General features: G+C 39.1%; 1 protein-coding gene across 2 annotated transcripts in view; it reads left to right on the top strand.

Moving 5' to 3' along the window:
* Positions 1 to 22424, top strand: part of FBXO15 (F-box protein 15) — a 47477-nt gene that overhangs the window by 17949 nt on the left and 7104 nt on the right. The window lies entirely within an intron of this gene.

Here is a 22424-nt window from a genome sequence, read left to right on the forward strand (position 1 = left end):
TATTCTCTGCTGTTCTGCTGATTCCTCTTTTCTACTGATTCCTTACTTATTGTTTTTCCCCACCTCCTTCCCACCCCCTCTTCAGACTTTTTCCCTTCCCAAAGGATTTTGATGAATTTGCCAAGTGGGCCAGTGTAGGACCTGACCAAGATCAAAATAAAGAGACACCAGCCCTTCTCCTTTTTCTGGTTTGCTAAAGGGGGAGCTGAAGTCCTTGATTTGAGAACTTTCTTTTTTTCTAATATAGAGACACTTAGTGCTATAAATTTTCCTCTATAAGTACTGCCTTATCAACATACCACACATTTATTTTCATTCACTTTAAAATACTTTCTAATTTTATTTTGACTTTTTCTCTGATCTATGGGTTAGATGGAACTGTGTTAGTTTCTAGCATTTGGGGATTTCCTGGGTATCTTTCCATTATTGGTTTCTAATTTAATTTTATTATATTGTTGTTGTTGTTAGGTACCGTTGAGTTGGTTCTGACTCATAGCGACCCTATGTACAAAAGAACAAAACACTGCCTGGTCCTGCACCATCCTCACAATCGTTATGCTTAAGCCCAGTCTTACAGCCACTGTGCCAATCCATCTCATTGAGGATCTTCCTCATTTTTGATGACCCTGTACTTTACCAAGCATAATGCCCTTCCCCAGGGACTGGTCCCTCCTGATAACATGTCCAAAGTATGTGAGACATAGTCTTGCCATCCTTGCTTCTAAGGAGCATTCTGGTTGTACTTCTTCTAAGACAGATTTGTTTGTTCTTTTGGCAGTCCATAGTATATTCAGTATTCTTGGCCAACACCACAATACAAATGTGTCAGTTCTTCCTTGGTCTTCCTTATTCGTCATCCAGCTTTCACATGCGGATGAGGTGATTGAAAACACCATAGCTTGGATCAGGTGCCTGTTAGTCTTCAAGGTGATGTCTTTGCTTTTCAACACTTTAAAGAGGTCTTTTGCAGCAGATTTGCCCAATACAATGTGTCTTTTGATTTCTTGACTGCTGCTTCTGGGGGTGTTGATTGTGGATCCAGGTAAAATGAAATCCTTGACAACTTCAATCTTTTCTTCATTTATCATGATGTTGTCTATTGGTGCAGTTGTGAGAATTTTTGTTTTCTTTATGTTGAGGTGTAATCCATACTGAAGGCTGTAGTCTTTGATCTTCATCAGTAAGTGCTTCAATTCCTCTTCATTTTCAGCAAGCAAGGTTGGGTTATCTGCATAATGCAGGCTGTTAATGAGCCTTCCTCCAGTCTTGACGCCTTGTTCTTCTTCATAGAGTCCAGCTTCTTGAGTTATTTGCTGAGCGTACAGATTGAATAGGTATGGTGAAAGGATACAACCCTGATGCACACCTTTATTTTATCAGAGATTGCAAAGTGATGATTTCCTAGTTCTATTGGATTTCTTCTCCATCTATTAGAATTCCTCTACAAAGAATTTTCTCTCATCAGCTATTTAGTTACCATGAAATATATAGTTAGTACAAGAAAAGCAAGATACATTCTTGATTCTTTCCCTTTATTAATTTACAGAATAGAGAATTAATGCTATAGCAGTCTTCAGAGTTCACTGATATGTGTTTTTGGGTAGCACTATTATGAATGAAAGAAGCCCCGGTGGCGTGTTGGTTAAACACTCAGCTGCTAACTGAAAGGTTGGTGGTTTGAACCTACCAGTGGCAATTCAGGAGAAAGATATAGGGAGCCTGCTTCCGTAAAGATTACAGCCTTGGAAACCGTATGGGGCAATTCTACTCTGTCCTGTAGGGTCCTATGAGTTAGAATCGACTCCACGCAACAGGATTGGTTTTTATTGTTATGAACTTAAGGGCTAAAAAATTTATTTGATGTATTTTACTCTATTGTAGTCGTTATTATTTTTATTGTTATTTTGATGCTCAAATTGTCCTGTGTTTGGCCAATGGCTCCTGTGTTGTCTTGCATGACTCTAGTCGTCTTTGATGGCTTGCTTGTGCTCCAGCGTGACAAGATGCTGAAGGCTCATCTTTTCTGTTTGCTACCCCGACCTGGAAGTAGCCATTTTCCCAAAAAGCTCTGGTTCCTTTTAGTGGGGAATGGTATTCAGAGACCATCATCGGGACCCTAGGGATACTCATTGCTCTTGGGTTTTCATTGCTTTTAGAGTTTTCAGTGGACAGATCTAGGAAATTTGTAGATTTTATAATGTGAAGAAATAGATCATACATTCATTTAAATTAAAGATCTTAGAGTTTTTTTTCTTAAATTTTTTGTTTTATTGTACTTTAGATAAAGGTTTACAGAATAAATAGTGTCTCATTAAACAGTCAGTACACCCATTGTTTTATGACATTGGTTAACGGCCCCACGACATGTCAACACTCTCCCTTCTTGACCTTGGAGGACCTTTTTTTTTGGTGAAAATATACATAGCCAAAGTTACACCATTTCAAAAATTTCTACATGTACAATTCAGTGACATCAATTACGTTCTTCCAGTTGTGCTGCTATTCTCACTATCCTTTTCCAAATTATTCCATCACTGTTATCTTCAACTCACTGTCCCCTAGGCTTCCCATCAGACCTTTGAGTTGCTGTTGTCAGTTTGATCTCTCATAGATAATTTTTTTTTTTTTTTACTGTAGATGAAGGTTTACAGAACAAGATAGTTTCTCATTAAACAGTTAGTACACATATTGCCCTATGACAATGATTAACAACCCCATGACATGTCAACACTGTCCTTTCTCAACTTGGGTTCCCTATCACCAGCTTTCCTGTCCCCTCCTGCCTTCTAGACCTTGTCCCTGGACTGCTGTGCCTTATTAGTCCTGTTTTGTTTTATGGGGCTGTCCAATCCCCGGCTGAACGGTGAGCCTTGGGAGTGACTTCACCACTGAGCTAAAAGGATGTCTGGCTCAGAGTTTCTCCAGTCTCTGTCAGGCCAGTAAATCTGGTCTTTTTTTTTGTGTTAAAACTTTGTTCTACATTGTTCTCCAGCTCTGTCCAGAACCCTCTGTTGTGATCCCGGTCAGAGCATTCATTGGTAGTCGCCGGGCACCATCTAGCTGTACTGGTCTCAGTCTGGTGAAGGCCTTGGTAGCTGTGGTCCATTAGTCCTTCGGACTAATCTTTTCCTTGTATCCTGTTCTCTTCACTCTCCCTTGCTCCCGAAGGGATGAGCCTTCTATACCTATTTTATTGAGAGTTTTTATCAGGAGTGGGTGGTGGACTTTGTTGAATGCCTTTTCTGTGTCAATTGAGATGATGATGTGAATCTTTTATTTATGTGGTGGATTATGTTGATTGATTTTCTAATGTTGAACCATCCTTGCATACCTGGTATGAATCCTACTTGGTCGTGGTGTATTTTTTTTTGATATGATGCTGAATTTTATTGGCTAGAATTTTGTTGAGAATTTTTGCATCTATATTCATGAGAGATATTGGTCTGTAATTTTCTTTCTTTGTGGCATCTTTGCCTGATTTTGGTATAAGGGTTATGCTGGCTTCATAAAATGAATTCGGAAGTATCTCTTCCTTTTCTATGTTCTGGAATAGTTTGAGTAGTAATGGTATAAACTCTTCTCTGAATGTCTGGTAGAATTCTCCAGTGAAGCTATCTGGGCCAGGGCTTTTTTTCGTTTGGAGTTTTTTTATTACCTTTTCAATCTCTTCTCTTATTATGGATCTGTTCAGATTTTCAACATCACTTTGTGGTAGTTTGGGTAGGTAATGTGTTTCTAGAAATTTATCCATTTCCTCTAGGTTTTCAAATTTGTTGGAGTATAGTTTTTCATAATGCTCTGTTATAATCCTTTTTATTTCAGTTGGGTCTGTTGTAGTGTCCCCCATTTCATTTCTTATTTGGGTTATTTGTGTCCTCTCCTGTTTTTCTTTTGTCAGTCTGGCTAGTGGTTTGTTGATTTTGTTGATCCTTTCAAAGAACAAACTTTTGGTTTTGTTGCTTCTTTCTATTGTTTGTCTATTCTCTATTTCATTTATTTCTGCTCTGATCTTTATTATTTCGTTTCTTCTAGTGGCTGTGGGCTTTTTTTGCTGTTCTGTTTCTGTTTGTTCAAGTTCTGTAGTTAATGTTTTGATTTTGTCCTTCTTTTTTTTTTTTGTTGATGTGTGCGTCTATTGCTATAAATTGTCCCCTTAGGACTGCCTTTGCTGTGTCACAAAGGTTTTGGTATGATGTGTTTTCATTCTCGTTTGATTCTAGGAATTTTTTTGATTCCATCTCAGATTTTTTCTATTATCCAGTGATGTGTAAGCAGGGTGTTATTCAGTTTCCATGTAATTGATTTTTTTTCCTTGCTCTTCCTGTTGTTAATTTCTACCTTTATGGTGTTGTGGTCAGAGAAGATACTTAGTATTATCATAACATTTTGGATCTTCTTCAGGATTGCTTTGTGGCCTAAGATGTGGTCTATTCTAGAGAGCGATCCGTATGCATTGGAAAAGAATGTGTATTTTGCAGCTGTTGGTGGAGTATTCTATATATGTCTATGAGGTCAAGTTGGCTGATTGTGCTGTTTAGGTCTTCTGTATCTTTGTTGAGTTTTTTTATAGATGTTATCTCCTTTACCAAGAGTGGAACTGTCAGTTTCTCTTTTCAGTGCTGTTAGAGTTTGTTTTATGTATTTTGGAGCCCTGTCATTGGGTGCATAGATGTTTATTATGGTCTTCATATGATGGATCATCCACTTAATCATTATATAGTGTCCTTCTTTGTCTTTTATGGTGGATTTTGTTTTGAAGTCTATTTTGTCTGAGATTAGTATTGCCACTCCTGCTCTTTTTTGGTAGCTGTTTGCTTGATATATTTTTTCCATCCTTTGATTTTTAATAAATTTATGTCTTTGTTTCTAAGGTGTGTCTCTTGTAGACAGCATATTGATGGATCCTGTTTTTTTTAGTCCATTCTGTCACTCTCCGTCTCTTTATGGGTGCATTTAGGCCATTTACATTCAGTGTAATTATTAATAGGTGTGAGTTTATTGCTGTCATCTTCTAGTGTTTTTTTTTGTGGTGGTGATGTTTTCTTTGTTCCTCTTATTCTCCTGTGCTGAATTCATTTTGTTTGTGGATTTTTTTTTCATTTCTTTTGTTTTTGTAGGTTTTGTTTTTACTGAGGCTTTATGTTTTTCTTCATTTTAATGAGTAGGTTTGTTAACTTTCTTTGTGGTTACCTTGAACTTTACCCTTATCAACATCTTAGAGTTTTGATGAACAACTTTGATTATATACTTATATTTCTTTTCTTTTGCTGAAAATCTTAGTTCCTAACAACATCACAATATATATAATTTCAAAATAACAATATCAATGTTATTACTAACAATGAGCTTATTGTATGCTCTTTTAACTAAGGTTTTGTTTGTGATACTTTATGTGCTTAGGATCTTTTCCTCTAGAGAAGTAAAGTTACATCACCTAATTTTTTTTTCTGTGTGGTTATGCTACCACTTTGATATACAATTAGAGGGACTCGTTTCAGTTGATTTTTTATTGTTTGGGATTGCTTTGCTTCTATTTTAACATTAAAAAAAAGTAATTTACATTTTTGAAAAGTATCACATTTACATGTTTCCTAAATTGAAACTATGGAACAGGGTACAGTCAGAGAGGTTTAACTTCTGTTCTTGTTCCCTTATCCCTGTTCTCTCTCTCCCTCCAAAGGTAGCCCTTTTTATTGTCTTTGGCTTATTATTTGAAGTTTCTTTTTGAAAATATAATGTGATACATAAATATATTCATATTTCTCACTAATTTTTAAAACACAAAATGAAGCATATTCCTTCTTAAGTTTCTTACTTTTTTCCAGTTAATCATATATTCTGAAGATTACTCTTTAGCAGTATGTAGAGATCTTTGTCATTCTGTCTTTTTAAATTAGCTGTGTAGGTAGGCTGTAAGTAGATGTTTGAGTGGTTTCCAGTCTTTGCTATTGCTGATAGTGGTACAGTGAATAGCCTGTTGGTATATCATTCCATATTTTGCCAGCATGTCTTTGGGATACTTTCTTAGGAATAATATTGCCAGACTAAACCATAAATTCATATATAATTTTGAAAGACACTGGCAAATTCCTTTCACTGGGGTTGAATCATTTTGTATTTCCAACTTAATGGGAATATTTTAAATGGTTTATTATTATGTGTATTTGCTCTAGGTATTCTTATCTAGTTAAGAATATTTCTATTCATAGGTTACTTGGATTTTTCTTTCTTTTTTTTAAAATCAAGATTGCTGTTATATGTTATCAAGTACATCTTTGGGTGACTATTGATGAACATATATTTTTTCCCCCTATTTACATGGTATACATCCCTCTGTAAAGAAGGAAAAACGGCCCACAAAGTCACTTCCGGTAGAGTGCTTTCTACCTGTGAAGCATACTTTACTGCGCAAATGAAAATTCTTCAAAGCCTGAACAATACAACTACAGTCTGTCTCATCCCCTTATTGCAAAGCAAACATCAGTCACTTCAGCCATTTCTTGTCTGATATGGCTTAATGTCTCCTCATTATCCTGATTATACTGAAAGCGTTAGATGTGTTAGGTGCTAGCTCTCTGTTAGGGGGTGTCCAGAATCACAGAGAAGAGGCCCCCTCTTCCCTTGTTCTGAACAAGTATGTGTAACTCTAATTTAACTTTTGCATTGCATTCCTCACCCCTAAGCTGTGCCCTTGACGATGATGATGATAACCGTAGTGATAGGAACATTTGTGGAGCACTCATTGTAGGCACTTGCTAAATGTTTCATATTTATATTAACTTAATCTTCATAGCAGTCCTATGAGATGGGTACTATTCCCTCTCCCATTTTGTTGATGGAAAGACTGAAGCTGATAGTTTCAGTAAGTTCTCTAGTTGCATACAGCTAGCAAGTGGAAAAGTGCCACCCTGAGCCCACACCCATCTGACTTCGAGTTGGCTACCCTGCCCCCTGCAGAGTTTTACCTTTTCATTCTGTGTTTATATAAGATAGATAGGTAGGTAGATAGATAGATAGAATATAGTGTATCTTCTTGTGTGTGATTGTCACTGTCTTTTCAAGGTGCTGGTATCTTAAGGGCAGTAAGGGTAGGGACTTGCTGAAGTAGCAAAGAAGCCGATTCTGTGTTAACGCTTAATAAAACCCTTAGATGGTTAGCTGCTTGTTAGAACATGCAAGAGATTCCGTTAAATGAAGGAGAAGCTGAGAAACCCAGATGGCAACAATTTACCTTTTATCTTTTTGTTTGTTTTTTTTTAAGCTTTACACAGTAAGAAGACTTAAAATGGGGACCTGAATGCATTTCCTCTCTACGTGGCTGTGCTCTCAGGGCTCGGCAGAGGGCACTGTTGCCATCAGAGTTTCATTCTGTCACTTTTAAAAGTACGAATAGACCGTCCTCTACAGTTTTTGAGGAACTCTCCTGTGGTACCATACGGTATATTTAGTACGCTCTGGCTATGTCATTGCAGTGGGGAGATCAGCACTTTGTCCCTGTTTAAAAAACACCTTCTCGCTATCAAGGAGAAGTCATGATTTGTTTTGTTGTCATGTCCTAGAATTTAGGTGGCTCCGTACTCTGTTGGTGCTGTGACACCCGTGAGCACCCAGATGGCTGTGATGAGGCAGTCAGATTTGTTTGTTTGATTCACTAATTCACAGACACTTACAGCAGACAGCGTGCAGGCACGGGGTGGACTCACGTCACACAGGACCTTTGCCTGCAGGGAGCCAGGTGTGGAGAAGCCCCATCACCCTGAAGGCAGCACAGGCTGGGGGCTGCACTAGGGATTCTGGAGAGCTCCAAGGAGGGGCAGATTGGGAGGAGCTGATGTGGGGAAAGTGAAGCCAGGTGCATTGTTGGGACAGGTTAATGGGGAATAGTCCAGACAGATAGCAGGAGTCATGTGGGATGAAAAAGAGGAAACTTTAAATGTAACGCAACTTACATAAGCGACTGGAATATGGTCACTTTGCAGGGCTACTTCCAGCATGCCATCTTTGAATAAGGATTCTGAGATTGTACCAACTTACTTCACAGATTTATTGCCATTGTTTTAGAAAAATCCCAATGGGAATTTATTATGAAACTGCACAATTCAGTCTAAAATCCATTTAGAAGTATGGATATATATACATGGAATGGCTGATAAAATTTTTGTTTTAAAATTTTAGTTATGAGATGATGTAACCTTTTCTACATATGATAAGTGCACAGGTTGTAGAAAAACAACAAAGTAAAAACTCATGTGCTCACTGGACGTTTGAAGAGATGGACTGTTGTCAGCAACTTTGCGGCCACTGCGTGTCCCTTCCTGGTCTCACCCCCTCTCTTCCTGCCAGAGGTACCCACTGTTCTTTGTATCATGTTACTTGTTCCCTTGCTTTTTCTACTTTTCTGTAATTAAACATCTTTGTATTATGGAATGACATACAGAGAAGTGCAAAAAACAAATTACTGTAAAGCAAACACCCAAGTGATCACCTCCCAGATCCCGATTTAACTTTGATAATGACCAGTAAGAGGGGAGTGGTCCCTACCTGATGTAGCACACACTATAAAACTGCCCAAACCAGGAGAGTGTGGTATCATGAAGGAACAGACAGATGGACAGACCAGTGGAGCAGAGCACCCCTGTGTTCTACATTCTTTGTCAAATTATTCTCACGTACAGAAAATAATTCTCATACATATGGGACTTACAGCAGAGCACACTTAATAGCTATTTTAATTAATTGTACATGATACATTTATATATCTGTGTATATCATCATCATTTAGAGGAAACGTTTGAATCCACCAGTCTCCTTGGAAACCCTACCGGGCAGTTCTACTCTGTCCTGTAGTGTCGCTATGAGTTGGAATCAACTTAACGGCAGTGGGTTTGGTTTTTTTCTTTTTTTTTTTGGCCATTGTATAAAATAACATGCCAAAGACTGGCTAAAAAGATCTTGGAATTAAATATGCAGGGAATATAAATAATCAGAAGACTCACGGTATAGTTTCTTCCAGAAGAATGACAATCCCAGTGAGGTTTTCCGAGTGCTGGCAACTTGGTGCTCTCCACCCATTGGTCAAAATGTTTTCTCTTAGTAAAACATTCCTTTGTTCTATTTCCTTAACTCTGGTCCTTGTACTTTGCTACAAGGTTGTTTGAACTTGTTTTTTTTTTTTTAAACAATATGTGTTACTAAAAATAAACTAGAGAACCCTGGTTAGTTCCTCAAACCTCCAGAAGATCACTGAGGCACAGAGAGAATTACACTCAAGCTGACTAAAGGGTAAATACTCAGGTGTACTTGGTGCCTCGTCAGCCGTCAGCAAGAGAGCAGAGCTCGGCCAGCTTCTGCGTTGTCCATCCATCCTAGCACCTCTTGGCTTTGGATTCCAACATTTATCTGATGGGCCCAGTTCCTGGCCCAGGGAACACCAGCTCCTGTTCTATTTTTCATCCTTTATTGCTCTTTTGGATGAGAGTTGTCTGTTGTGGCAGGGGCAGGAGTAGCCTGGGCCCTCTTATCTCATAATATATTGCTCAAGCTCTGAGACATTATTTTCCTCCATGAGAAACTGTGTCTAGGGATAGGTTTTTCTACCTCTCAGCACTACCTGATAGTGAATAAAAAGGATCTGTGTCCTTTCTTCTTTCCTGAAAGGCTTATTTGACTGCTTCTCCCTGGAACTTTGTCATTACTTCCCCGCCGACTCCTGCCCCGAATTGGGAAGTTTTCTCTCTGTGGTGTTTTTTTTTTTTTTTTTTTTAATTTTTTAACGTGTTCTGCCACTTTGACAAGTTACTGCTGCATTAAGAGTTTTTCAGAGGAGCCATGTTAGCTCTTTTCAAAGAAAAGTTTATGATCCCAGGCCTGTACATATTTGGCCTCTCCTTCTTTGCTTAAAGGAAACCCTGGTGGTGCAGTGGTTAAGAGCTTGGCTGCTAACCAAAAGATTGGCAGTTGGAATCCACCAGCTGCTCCTTGGAAACCCTGTGGGGCCGTTCTACTCTGTCTTATAGGGTCGCTGTGAGTTGGAATTGACTCGATGGCAATGGTTTGGTTTTTCTTTTTTGGTTTCTTTGCCCAAAAGGAGCCGTGGTGATGCAGTGGTTAAGCACTCGGTTAGGTCGGCGGTTTGAACCCACCAGCCACGCCATGATTGAAAAGACCTGACAATCCGCTCCCAGAGAGATTACTCACTGCCGTTGAGCTGATGGTTCTGACTCATAGAGACCCTGTGTAGGACAGAGTAGAACTACCCCATAGGGTTTCCGAGGCTGTGATCTTTACAGAAGCAGACTGCCACATCTTTCTCCTGCAGAGCAGCTGGTGGGTTTAAACCCTCGACCTTTCAGTTAGCAGCCGAGCTTTTAACCACTGCACCACCAGGGCTCTTTCCCACAAAGATTACAGCCTTGGAAACCCTGTGGGGCAGTTCTACTCTGTCCTATAGGGTTGCTATGAGTCAGAATCGACTCGATGGTGATGAGTTTGTTTGTTTAAAATTTACCACTAAAGTTAAGCTAGAAGGAAGTTTTGATGAAGAAATATTTTGCTGTCTAAATTGCATTTTTGATAAAAAATAAAACATATAGATTTTTCTTTTTCTGAGCTTTCTGTGTTGTGAGTGTTTGGTGTTTTTGAAACAGGGTTGCTGTATGTCTGTGGATGTCATGATTGATATAAATCAGAATGTCACCATCCCAGAAGTGGTGTTGATCTTGTTTCTGTTTCAGTTTTTTTGACTTGAGGGAACGTGTGGCTTTATGTCGTATTGGAAACAATCTGGTTTGGCTGTTTACTGATGTTCCCTGAAGCTAATTCTCAGAATTTTTCCCACCCCATGTGTTTGCAAACCAGGGAACCAGTGTTTCCATTACCATTTGGTGTCACTACATGTAGCCTGTGGCTTTGGTGGGGGAATTTGTAAATTATACCCAAGTGCTGAAATGGGTTAATTGTACTATCAGATAATTTTTATAGTAGGTTCTTTCAGTGTGTAGAATTTTTCTAAGAGATTCCCTTACTCTTTCCCTTTGCGTAACACTGTTGTTTGAAACTAATTAGTATAAAACATTATATTAAAATTCTGTCTCTGTTTATATTTTGGCATGGCCTGTGGGTTTCAAGGCTAGTCAGTGATCAGTCTCTCTTACTGATTTTTAGGATGTTCGATATCATTTATTGCCCATCTTAGCTAAGGTTTTATAGGGTAAATCATGAGATTGTAAGATACTTTCAGTAAAAGCTCTCTTTTACCACTGCCTCTTTATTTAGGAGTATTTTTTTCTTTTTAACCAACAATTTTTCCTACTTCTGTCCTTTGCTCATAAAATTATTTACCTGAGTCAACTTTCATCCATGCCCCTTTATTTGCTTTCCCCTTAGAACCATCTTTCTGACAATCCACTCATTTTCACCATTTCTTTTTTCCCATCATCCCAGTTTTTTAGCTCAGTGCCCTTTTATCTGTATTGATGAACAGATGGATTAGATCTGGTTAACTGAACATTTTCCTCTTCTCTGCTCTCCTTTCCCTCTGCTGGCTCCAGAGCCAGTGTTCATGGTATGCATCTTTCTTTGAAGAATGACCTGCTCAAGCAAGGGCTATCTTTGTTCTGATCCTTTTTACTTCTGTTGGGTCAGTTGTGATGTCTCCACTTTCGTTTCTTATTTTGGTTATTTGCATCTTGTCTCTTTGTTTCTTTGTCAGCCTAGCTAATAGTTTGTTGACTATATTGATCTTTTCAAACAACCAATTTCTGGTTTTGTTGATTCTCTCTTTTGTTTTTCTATTCTCTGTTTCATTTAATGCTTGTCTGATCTTTATTATTTCTTTTATTCTGGTAGCTCTAAGTTTAGTTTGCTCTTCTTTTTCTAGTTCCTCAAGTTGTAAAGAAAACCCAAAAAACCAAACCTGTTACTGTTGAGTTGATTCCAACTCATAGCCACCAAGGCTCCTTCAAGTTGTAAAGTTTGACTACTTTTGTGATATCTTTCTTCTTTTTTAATGGAAGTGTTTACTGCTATAAATTTCCCTCAGTACTGCTTTTGCTGAGTCTCATAAGTCTTGGTATGTTGTGTCTTCGTTTTCATTTATCTCCAGGTTTTTTTTTTTTTTTTAATTTCTCTCTTTCTTTCTTGTCCCATCGGTTGTTTAGTAGGACATTGTTTAACAAGGGCTGTCTTTGGCTGACTCCAGGGCCATTTTTTGGACATGCCAGAAGCAGCAGTCTGCAGGGGTGTGTAGGTATGCACAGGAGTGAATTGACTAGCATGTTCCAGCCCGTTGATCACAAAGATTTTCTCCGCAGCATCATAGTGGGGTAATTCCCAAGGAGAGGTGGGGAAGAGCATGCCTCCCTCTCCTGTATCTTCTCCTTCCACACCCCTCACCCACAATGGGTGCATCAGAATCTGGAGGTGGGAGTAGGGAGATGTTTGTGTAACACAAGAAAGTATATTCTATGCATGTTCTTGGTATGAGTTTAGAAGAATGAGAAGTTCTCTTATAATTGAAAGCCTATTGGTTTATACACAGTTATTCAAACCTGAGTTTGAATGCTGTTTGTGACTCACTAATTGTAACTTGGGCAAGATACTTAACATCTCTTTGCATGGTTACTCCTTTGTACAGTGGAGATAGTAGCAGTATTTTCTTTATGGGGATCTGATGGTTTAAAAGAAAATTGTAGTAGTATGTGATAGCTTTGTTAGAGACAGAGTGGAGAGCATGGGACTGAGGAAGGATTTTCTGGGGGAAACTGTGTACCTCTCGAATGCATGTGCTGTGATTTGTATGTATATACACATTTGGGGAAGGGAATTGCATACTTTTTATTAGATTCTCAGGCGCATTGGTATAGAGGAGTAAGTGCAGAAGAGTGTGGAGGGGAACTGTGACTATATGAGGGGCAAGATGGAGGGAGTGATAAACAATGAAGGAAATATGAAAAGAGAAATTTGTAAATGAAAATTTGAGGTAAGCTTATCAAAGTGCCTTGTGAGTTTTTCTGTGTACATTTTGCTTGCTGTTCTTTTGGAAGTATGAACTGACTGTTGGCTTCAGGGGTCTCCAAGACCACCCCAGTTTCAGTGGTTTATTAGAGCTCAGAGGGCTCAGGACATAGTCCTGCTCATGGCTAAGATTATTACAGCAAAAAGATACAGAGCAAAATCAGCAAAGGGAAAAGGTGCTTGGGGCAAAGTCCAGAGGAAACCAGGCACAAGCACGCAGGACAGAACTCGGTTTCTCCAGCAGCGAGTTGTGACATGTGAACTGTTGTCTACTGGGGAAGCTTGCTAGAGACTCAGTGCCCGGGATTTTTATTGGGGCTGGTCACATAGGCACCCTCTGCCCAGCACAGGCCAAGATTCCAGACTCTCCCAGAGGGAAGGTGTCCAGCATAAACCACAATGGGTGTGCAAACAGTGTAGTAGGCACAGTGAGCCACCCAGATCAGTTAGGGTAGGGTGGACACCCTTTCAAAGTCCAAGTTCTCAGATGCCAGCGAGGGCCAACCTTGCAGCAGCCCTTCCTAAGAAGACCAGCTTCAGACCTGCTGTTTAACTCTTTCTGCACATTGTCCACCAGCACTTTGACTGGAGTGGGCACAGCAGAGTGAAGAGAAGAGGGAGTAGACCAGTTGTCTTTGAAGTGCAAATAACATCTGCACAAGGGCATGATCAGCAATGCAAAGTACAAAGGGATGTATATTTATTTAATCTTTGTATCAGGCTAATTATTACCAGTTTTCAGAAGGTGAGGGAAAAGGTTTTGCATGGGTCAGTGTACTGTGATCTTTTTATCAGCACTCAGAGGGAGAGTAATAATAAAGAAGTGTGAGGGGAAAGAGTTTTAATTTTTAAGCATGCTGCTTCTGCCATTTGACTTTTTGTTTGAATTGTTATAAAACACATTTAAAAAATAATGTCTTATTATGGGATTTGAAAATTCAGAATATATAGAAGTTCATAAAGAAGCAAATAAAATATTCCTAAAGACAATGATTGTTTATAATTTGGTTGATTTTCAGGTAGATAAAACCAAAAACCAAACCCATTGCCATCGAGTCGATTCTGACTCATAACAACCATATAGGGCAGAGTAGAAGTGCCCCATAGGGTTGCCAAGGAGCAGCTGGTGGATTTGAACTGCCAGCCTTTTGGTTAGCAGCCAAGCGCTTAACCACTGTGCCACCAGGGCTCCTTCAGATAGATAGCTGTGTTTATATCTGTGGACCATGTTATATGAACAATGATGTATCCTGCTTATCCCCCTTAACAGTACCTTGTGAGCATTTTCTCATGTCACTAAATTGTCTTCGAAAAATTGATTTGGAAAAGTTGTATAACATTCCATTGTTTGACTATACCATAGTTTATTGGCCCATTGTCCTCATGTTGGTTTCCATTTTTCGTGATTCTGTTGTTGTGAGCCGTCAAGTTGATTCTGACTCACAGCTACCATAAGGAGCCCTGGTGGCACAACAGATAAGTGCTTGGCTGCTAACCAAAAGGTTGGGAGTTCTAACCCACCAGCTGCTCAGTGGGAGAAGAAACGTGACAATCTGCTCCCGTAAAGATTACAGCCTAGAAAACCCTATGGAGAATTTCTACTTTGTCACATGGGGTCACTATGAATATGAGTTCATGATTACAACACTTTTTATAAGCATTGTTTTGAAAAAAATATTTGCTGATTTGAGAGGCGAAAAAGACAAATAACTAGTTTAAATATGCAAGCCTTTCACTCCTAGGTTGACTTTTTTTTTTTTTAAAGTTATTGTCTACACTATGGAGATTTATGGTTATTACTGAGGCTACTTGGCAGACTATGTAAGGGGCATCTTAGGATCCAACTTCACGTTGTGTGACCTTGGGCAGTCACCCAACCTCTCATTGTTTCACTATCTTCACTTGCAAAATGAAGGTCAAGTTAGAACTTCCCTTATAAGGTGTTGTGACAATTAAAATGAGGTAATAAAGAGTGCTTTGAATATGCCTGGCACCAGTTGCTGTTGTTTTATATTTTATATATTTTTTCTAATTGAATGTTAATTTGTTCATGTTTGGTTCCATTGTTTTCAGTACTGCTAAGATTTATATAAGTTACATTTGTGGCAAATATTTTCTCCATTTTGTCTTTTGCCTTTTAATTTAATTTTGTATGTATTGTTTTGGATCTCTCAGAAGTTTTTAATTGTATGTAAACAGTCTTTTTTTGTTGTTTCTTCCAAATTTTATATATGTAGGAAGCCCCCATTCTCCAAGACCAGGCAAATATTCTCTTAAACGTTTCCTTTATGTTGAGCATTTCTGTTAATTTTTTTAATCCATACACACTTCCTTTCGATAAACATAAAAATTATACACAACCTCCAGGTTCTGAAACCCTTCCTGCTAAGGGTTGTTCCTCTCTCTTGAGAATCACCACACCTCCTTGTATCCGCACCAGGCAAGATGATATTTCAAGTGCTGCTTCTTCATTTTGTTATGAAAACATGTATCGCCTCTTCCAATGTAAACTTTCTTACTAATGACATTTTATCAAAGATGTCTTGGTTATTTTTATCCATTTATTTATTTTTTATCCATTTATTTTTATTTAATAATCACATAGCCAGATTTTAAAATACCTTATTTGCACTTTGATCAGAGGTGTATGAAATCTGCCCATTAATTTGGAAGGAATTGACATGATTTTACATGAGGGTTTTAGAATATCACTGCTTATTTTACTTTTCCTTCACTTCGCTTAGGAAATATGTTCTTTGTATAGATTCTGTACCTTTTTCAACTCACTGATACTTTATTATTGTGTTGTCATTGTGGATACATTCTTAGGATTATGTTTCTATTATGTGTTTATTATATTTTCTTGATAGCCTATGAAGCTTTTGCAATATACTCTTCGTTAAAATACCATTTAAATAACAAATATTTAGTGCTTTCTCTATGAGTTACAATAGAAAATATTGAAGGGGATAAAAAGATGTTATGGACCTTAGAAAACTAACTGCTTTTTTTTCCCTACCAAAAAAAAAAAAAAAATGAAGTTGTTCAACTCCTCAGGAGCAGAACCCAATAAGCCCAGATAAACTCTCTTTAAGGAATTCTCTCTTTAAAGTTTTTACTGTTTATCTCAGTTTTTTAAAAGTGCAGTATGTTATCTCATTTTTCTTCTTGTGATTTCAAAAAGAGATGACTTTTTTGTCCCTTCCTGTTTCTTAATATTAATTACTTTGTATGTTTCTAGGTCAGAATATCCTCTCTAAGCATTTATCATAAGAGGCAAGGCATTAGAAATAGTGAGATCCTTTCTGGGTGGTGATTACCCACAAAAATTAGAACAAATAATCTATGAGAGCATTTTCATTAGTAGTTGTTAGTATTTTTTTTTGTTTTTTATTTTGTATATCTGGTCACTATGGAACGTGAATATTACAAATTGCTGTTCACAAGAAGGGAGAACCATATAGTCATAATTTTTTTTTTTTTTTAATTAGGGCTCATCAGGAGTGAGCAGTGCTTTGCCTGTAAGCAGGACAGGCTCTAACTTTTGCGGGGCTGAGTGTAAAATGAAAATCAGGGCTCCTTGTGAAAACATTATTAAGAATGAATTTTACAGTGGAGCCCATGGAACATTAAACCAAGCTCGGGAATCTTTGAGCTGCGCGAATTGTATCCCTGACGCTGGCCCTGCCTGTCGACAGGCCATCAGGAGCAGCCTCTACGGGCAGCCAAGGCTTGGAAGACCTTTGTGCGAGTCTTTTCCGTCTTCTCTTCATTTCTGGGCTCTGACTTCAGTATGAGAGATGACCTCAGTTTTTGATTCATTCTTTCTCTCTGGTGATTTGGATTCTTTTACCATTCAAAAGGAAGTGTGTGCACTCTTTTCTTTATATTTTTGTTTTCAAGAAAATTGTTTAAATAAGATACTACGCCTTTTTTCACAGATATTTATTAAGGCTATTGTGGAAATAGAATCTCTTACTTAAAACAATTTCTTTCTTAACATAAGGAGTTTGGGGAAGATAAGTATACTGAAACCCAAGTAATGGGATTTTCTATATTTTCCCCTGACGTGAATTTAGTTGGTGTTAGGACTTTACATCTCAAGAAATTGAGTCTAGAGCCTCTTCTCAGATTAGAAACATTTTACCTTCTATGATTCTTTTTCTTTACTCCTACTGAGTTGTTTGGATTTCTTCCCATTCTTTTGGTTTATTGGTTCATTTCTGGCTTCATTTGATTGGATAAGGCAGCCTGGATTTTCACTGCCGATCATTTCATGCTTTCTGTAGCACCGTAGATTCCCTTACTTATGGCCCTGTGTTTTCCCTCCATTAATAATCCAAAACACTGATTCACCTTGCCTCTACTTTTGTTTTAGCTTCCTGAACACTTAGTGGTTCCTTGGAGAAGATCACGAATACATGCCCATTGGGACTATCAGACTTCAACTTAGCCTTTGTTGCTACAGTGAAACCTGTGAGAGCCAGAACTTGACGGGACTGCCTTGTTTTTCTGGGTCACGCAAGTTTTCCGCCTTTACAGGGTACAGTCTTACCACTTTTTTATTGCTATTAGTGGAAAATATTTGAGTTTTCCTTCTCTGACATGTTTCTGTCTTACACAGGTTCTGGTTTTCTCAGGGTTTACTGTACTTAGAAATCTCTTTGATTAACTCTCGTCAATTCCCCCTTATATTTCACTTAAAGGCTACTTAAATACTGTTGTCTTCCTCCTATGTTCTTTGTTCTTGGATTCACTACCTACTGTGCCAAGAAAAGTTGTCGCCCTGATCATCTGTGCTTCCTGATCTTCCTCTGTCAACTGCCATCACTTCTTCACTGCATCAGAATCTCTTTGTGTGTTTTTTTCCTGTTTCAGAGAAGAGAGATGTCCCACTTCTCTCCAAAACAGGCTTCTCAGTTTGTATTCCTAAATATCTCTTCTCTTCCCTATTCTGAGACCTTTATTTAGCCATTCGTCCCTTATCTCTTCATGTCTCCAATCTGTTTTCCCATTGACTCCTCTCCATATTTTCTGTGTCAACAAATTATTTTCAAAGAAAAAAAAAATAAATAAGAAAACACTTCTGTATCAGATAAAATTTTTTGGTTGGGAAACTTAACTCAAACTTGCTTAGCAATAGTGGTTCGTGCTGATAAACAATCCAGGGGTGGGTCTTATTTCAAGTACAGTTTGATGCAAGGAGAGGCCTGGCGGCACAGTGGTTAAGAGCTGAGCTGCTAACCAAAAGGTTAGCAGTTCGAATCCACCAGACATTTCTTGGAAACCCTATGGGGAAGTTCTGCTCTGTCTATAGGGTCACTATGAGTCGAAATCGACAAGTTTGGTTTTGGTTTTTTTGATGCAAGGGCTCAAGGTGTGGCAGCAGGGCTAGATATGTCTAGATAGTCTGTTGATCTCTCCTTTTTCTCTCACATTCTGATTCTTCTTGCTTCACTATATTCTTGGTTAGACCAGTAGTCAGACTTCTTTCTTATAAGGCAGCTCTAACTAGCTCTAGATCTCACATTCCAAGTCTGTGGTTCTCCTTCCCAGGATCCCCCTAAGAGCCTCATTGCATCTCCTTGACTCTGGTTGGGTTGTAAACTCATCCCCGAGTCAGTCCTGAGAAATGTTAGAGCAGTGCCGTTAATATGCCATAGAAGGCATGACTTTATCCCCAAAGGCTGTAGATTAATTGAGGAAACAGATCTAGCATGCAGAAACAGTTCAATGTAATTAAATGTTGAAGTGTTTACAGTAAGAGTTTAGAAAAGGAAGGGATTAATGTAGGAAGAAGGGTGCTATCAGCCGTAGAGGTGAATGGTGAAGTTTGGAGTGATTAAACTCCCTGAGGGACTAGGTAAAGAGGAAGAAGATCTGAGGACAGAGATTTGGGACACACTGAGAGTTATAGGTTGAGTAGGAAAAGAGTGGCCTAGTGCAATAAGCAGAAAGGACTTTCAGAGGAAAATTTGTACAGGTATTAATAAATAACTAAGATTTATTGAGTGCTTTTTCTGTACCTTTTAATTTTGTTATAATTTCAAACTTACAAAAATAGTACATGAACTCTCATATATACTTACCTGATTTTTTTTCACCCTAGATTAATTTTGCTTGTTACAGACTTTCATGTAAATGGAATCATACACTATGTACTCTTTTGTGTCTGGATTCTTTCACTGAGTATAACATCTCTGAGATTCATCATACTGTTGCAAGTATTAATAGTTCATTCCTTTTTATTGATGAGCAGTATTCCAATTTGTTTATCCATTTTCTTGTTGATGGACAGGAAATTTGGGTTGTTTTCTGATTTTGGCTATTATGAAAAAAGCTGCTATGAAATTCTTGTAAAAGTCTTTGGTGGCATAAGTTTCCATTTTTTCTTGGCTAAATACCTAGGAATAGAATTGTTGAGTCAAGGATAGGCTTATGTTCAACAGTATAAAAAATCGCTAACTTTTTCCCCGGAGTGATTGTATCTCTTTATACACTTACCAGTAATGTATGAGAGTTCCAGTTGCTCCACATCCTGACCAACATCTGATGTTGTTAGTCTTTTAAACTTTAGACATTTTAGTGTGTAATATTAATATCTCCTTGCCATTATGATACTCAGTAGTGGACCTCAAAGGAGCCCTGGTGGCACAATGACTGAGTAGTCAGCTGCTAACCAAAAGGTCAGTGGTTCGAAATCACCAGCAGCTCTGTGGGAGAAAGACACGGCAGTCTGCTCCTGTAAAGATTACAGTCTAGGAAACCCTATGGCGCAGTTTTACTTTGTCACATGGTGTTGTTATGAGTCGGAATTGACCTGATGACACACAACGACAACAACCGTGGACCTCAGAAGCTCTGCCGCTGCCTGCCCAAGGACTTGGGCCCCGCTGCCACTGTGTTTGTCAGAAGCTAGTTTTTCCATTCTTCTCTGCCTCCTTGTATTGCTCACTCTGACTCCTGGTTTGCATAGATGTCTCTCATTGATGAACTAGGTCATCCATGGCCTAGTTATAGGGAAGTTTGGGAATGTAAGATTGTGAGCATGGGACTTACAGACTGAGACATTACTAAAAGTTGTGGAGAGTCATGAGTGTTTCCCCAGACTATCTTGTCTGTTAACTTGTAGATAGATTTTTCTATATTGGCAGCAATATGAAAACAATGCTTCATGAGAATTTGAATTTATATTATAAACTTTTAACTATTGAATTGTGTCCTCCAAAAAGATATTGAAGTCCTAACCCCCAGTACCTGCGATTGTGATCTTGTTTGGAAATATCATCTTTGAAGATGTTACCAGTTAACATGAGGTTGTATTGGCATGGGGGGTGGTGGTCCTAATCCAATCCGAATGACTCCTTATAAAAAGGGAGAACGGACACAGAGAGACACACAGAAGAAAGACACCATGTGACATTGCAGCTGCAAGCCAAAGAACACCTGGAGTTACCAGAAGCTGGAGAGAGGTTTGCAGCAGATTCTCCCTCAGAGCCTCAGAAGGAATTAACACAGCTGACATCCTTATCTTGGACTACCGGGTTCTAGAACTGTGAGACAATAAATTTCTATTCTTATAAGCCACCTAGTTTGTGGTACTTTGTTGTGGCAGCCCTAGGAAGCTAATACACTGGTATTTAAATTAGTGGATTATTATGTTTTACCTCTACTTGTGTATCTATTTTAATTTACTGTAATGTAGACTATAGATGCAGAACAGGGTTTGATCATGTTTCTGTCACTTACCAGTGGTATGACCTTGGGCAAGTTAACTATGAACCTCTCTGTGCATCAGCTTTCTCACTTGTGAATTCAGAAAACTCCCTGCAGTGAGTAAGCACTTGGCTAACTGAAAGATCAATGGTTCAAAGCCACCAGCTGCTTCGTGGGAAAAAGATGTGGCAGTCTGTCTCCATAAAGATTTAAAGCCTTGGAAACCCTATGGGGCAATTCTATTCTGCCCTCCATGAGTTTTAATCGACTTGACAGCAATGAGTTGGGAATCTTATTCTTTTAAAGGTACCTTTTAAGCTACTATAAGTAAAGTGCTTGGTATATAGTAAGTACTCAAACATATTAACTATTTTATATACACACACTTTCACACAACATTCTGTGTGTAGATTGTTTAAGTGTAGAGAGAGCTAACATTTTTATCTTATCAATATCAGCAGTGACAAAAGGTTGATGGAAAGTACTCTGCCGTTAAGATCCCATGAATGTTCTCAAGTAGAAGACTATTTGGCCATCACAAAATACCAGCAGTCTTTGTTTCTGCAGGGGTGTCACAATTCATTAACTCAGACAATCGTCATTTGGATGTCATCGAACTCTGTGCCATTCGGGTCCCTTTTCTGCAGTGTCCTGTGTACAAACACGGGGAAATGGACTTTGGGCTCTTGGTCTGGCCCCAGGTGGGCCACCAGCACACAGGCTGCCTCCTCACACAGGCCAAGGGTCTCGTGACCGCCCATGGCTGTGTGGTGGTGGCGAGTGGGCAGAGCCGCATCTGGCCACTTGCAGTGTCATTACTGGACCTCCTTGGGGGCTCCACTCACAGACCTGCCCCACACCTCCACCCAGCACTCGGGAGCTCCACTCAGTGCAGAGATGCTGGTGCGGATGTTGACTGGAAGGGTCAGCACGGCTTGACATCCTGTCCTGCACCCAGGAAGCATGGGGAGAGCAGCCGTGCAATCCTGCTAATTACTTGGCAGCCATGAAGGAAATGGGGACTGCTCTGTCCTTGGAATGAACTAAGACTTTGAGGAAATGGCAGCTGGCAGCCTGCGCCAGAAACATCTGCGGGGATCTCATCTCTTGTCTCCAATGGAACTTCTCGCTTAAAGCCAGCAATGGGCACAGGAGGGGCCACATGTGAAGCACTGGCTTTAATCTGTGGCTACACTTCATTGGAGAACACTGTATAGACTTTCTGGAAAGGGCTTTGGCTCCCAAGGCAGCTTAGCTTTGGCTTTATTTTGTCCTGTGAAATAAATATCCTAAGTTCAAAGAGTATTTGCTCTTCTCCACTCTTTTTCATCAGCTTTGCCTTGAAACTTACTCTTCCATTTATTCAGTCTCTCTCTGAAGAAATGTCTGTAGGTGGGAAAGTGCTATTATGCTATTATGCTCATTGGTCACTTTTCAGTATGCATTCAGAAGGGGCCTGTGGAGCTTGTTGGTAGGAGGGAAGACCAGCAGTACTGAGGGTTCTCCCACCACAGCTGACTTGAACTCAGAATGTGTGTGCTATGCACACTGTGAGGGTTCCATTTGTCACAGTGAATTCCATGTCAGTTAGCTCTCAGCTGGTCAGAGGAGTGGCAGGGCCTTTGAGCTCAGACTTCAGAAAGCCTGTGCAAGGATCCTGTCATCTATCCATCCATCCATCCATCCATTCACCC

This window comes from Trichechus manatus, unplaced genomic scaffold, assembly GCF_000243295.1.
Source record: "Trichechus manatus latirostris isolate Lorelei unplaced genomic scaffold, TriManLat1.0 scaffold00183, whole genome shotgun sequence".
NCBI lineage: Eukaryota > Metazoa > Chordata > Mammalia > Sirenia > Trichechidae > Trichechus > Trichechus manatus.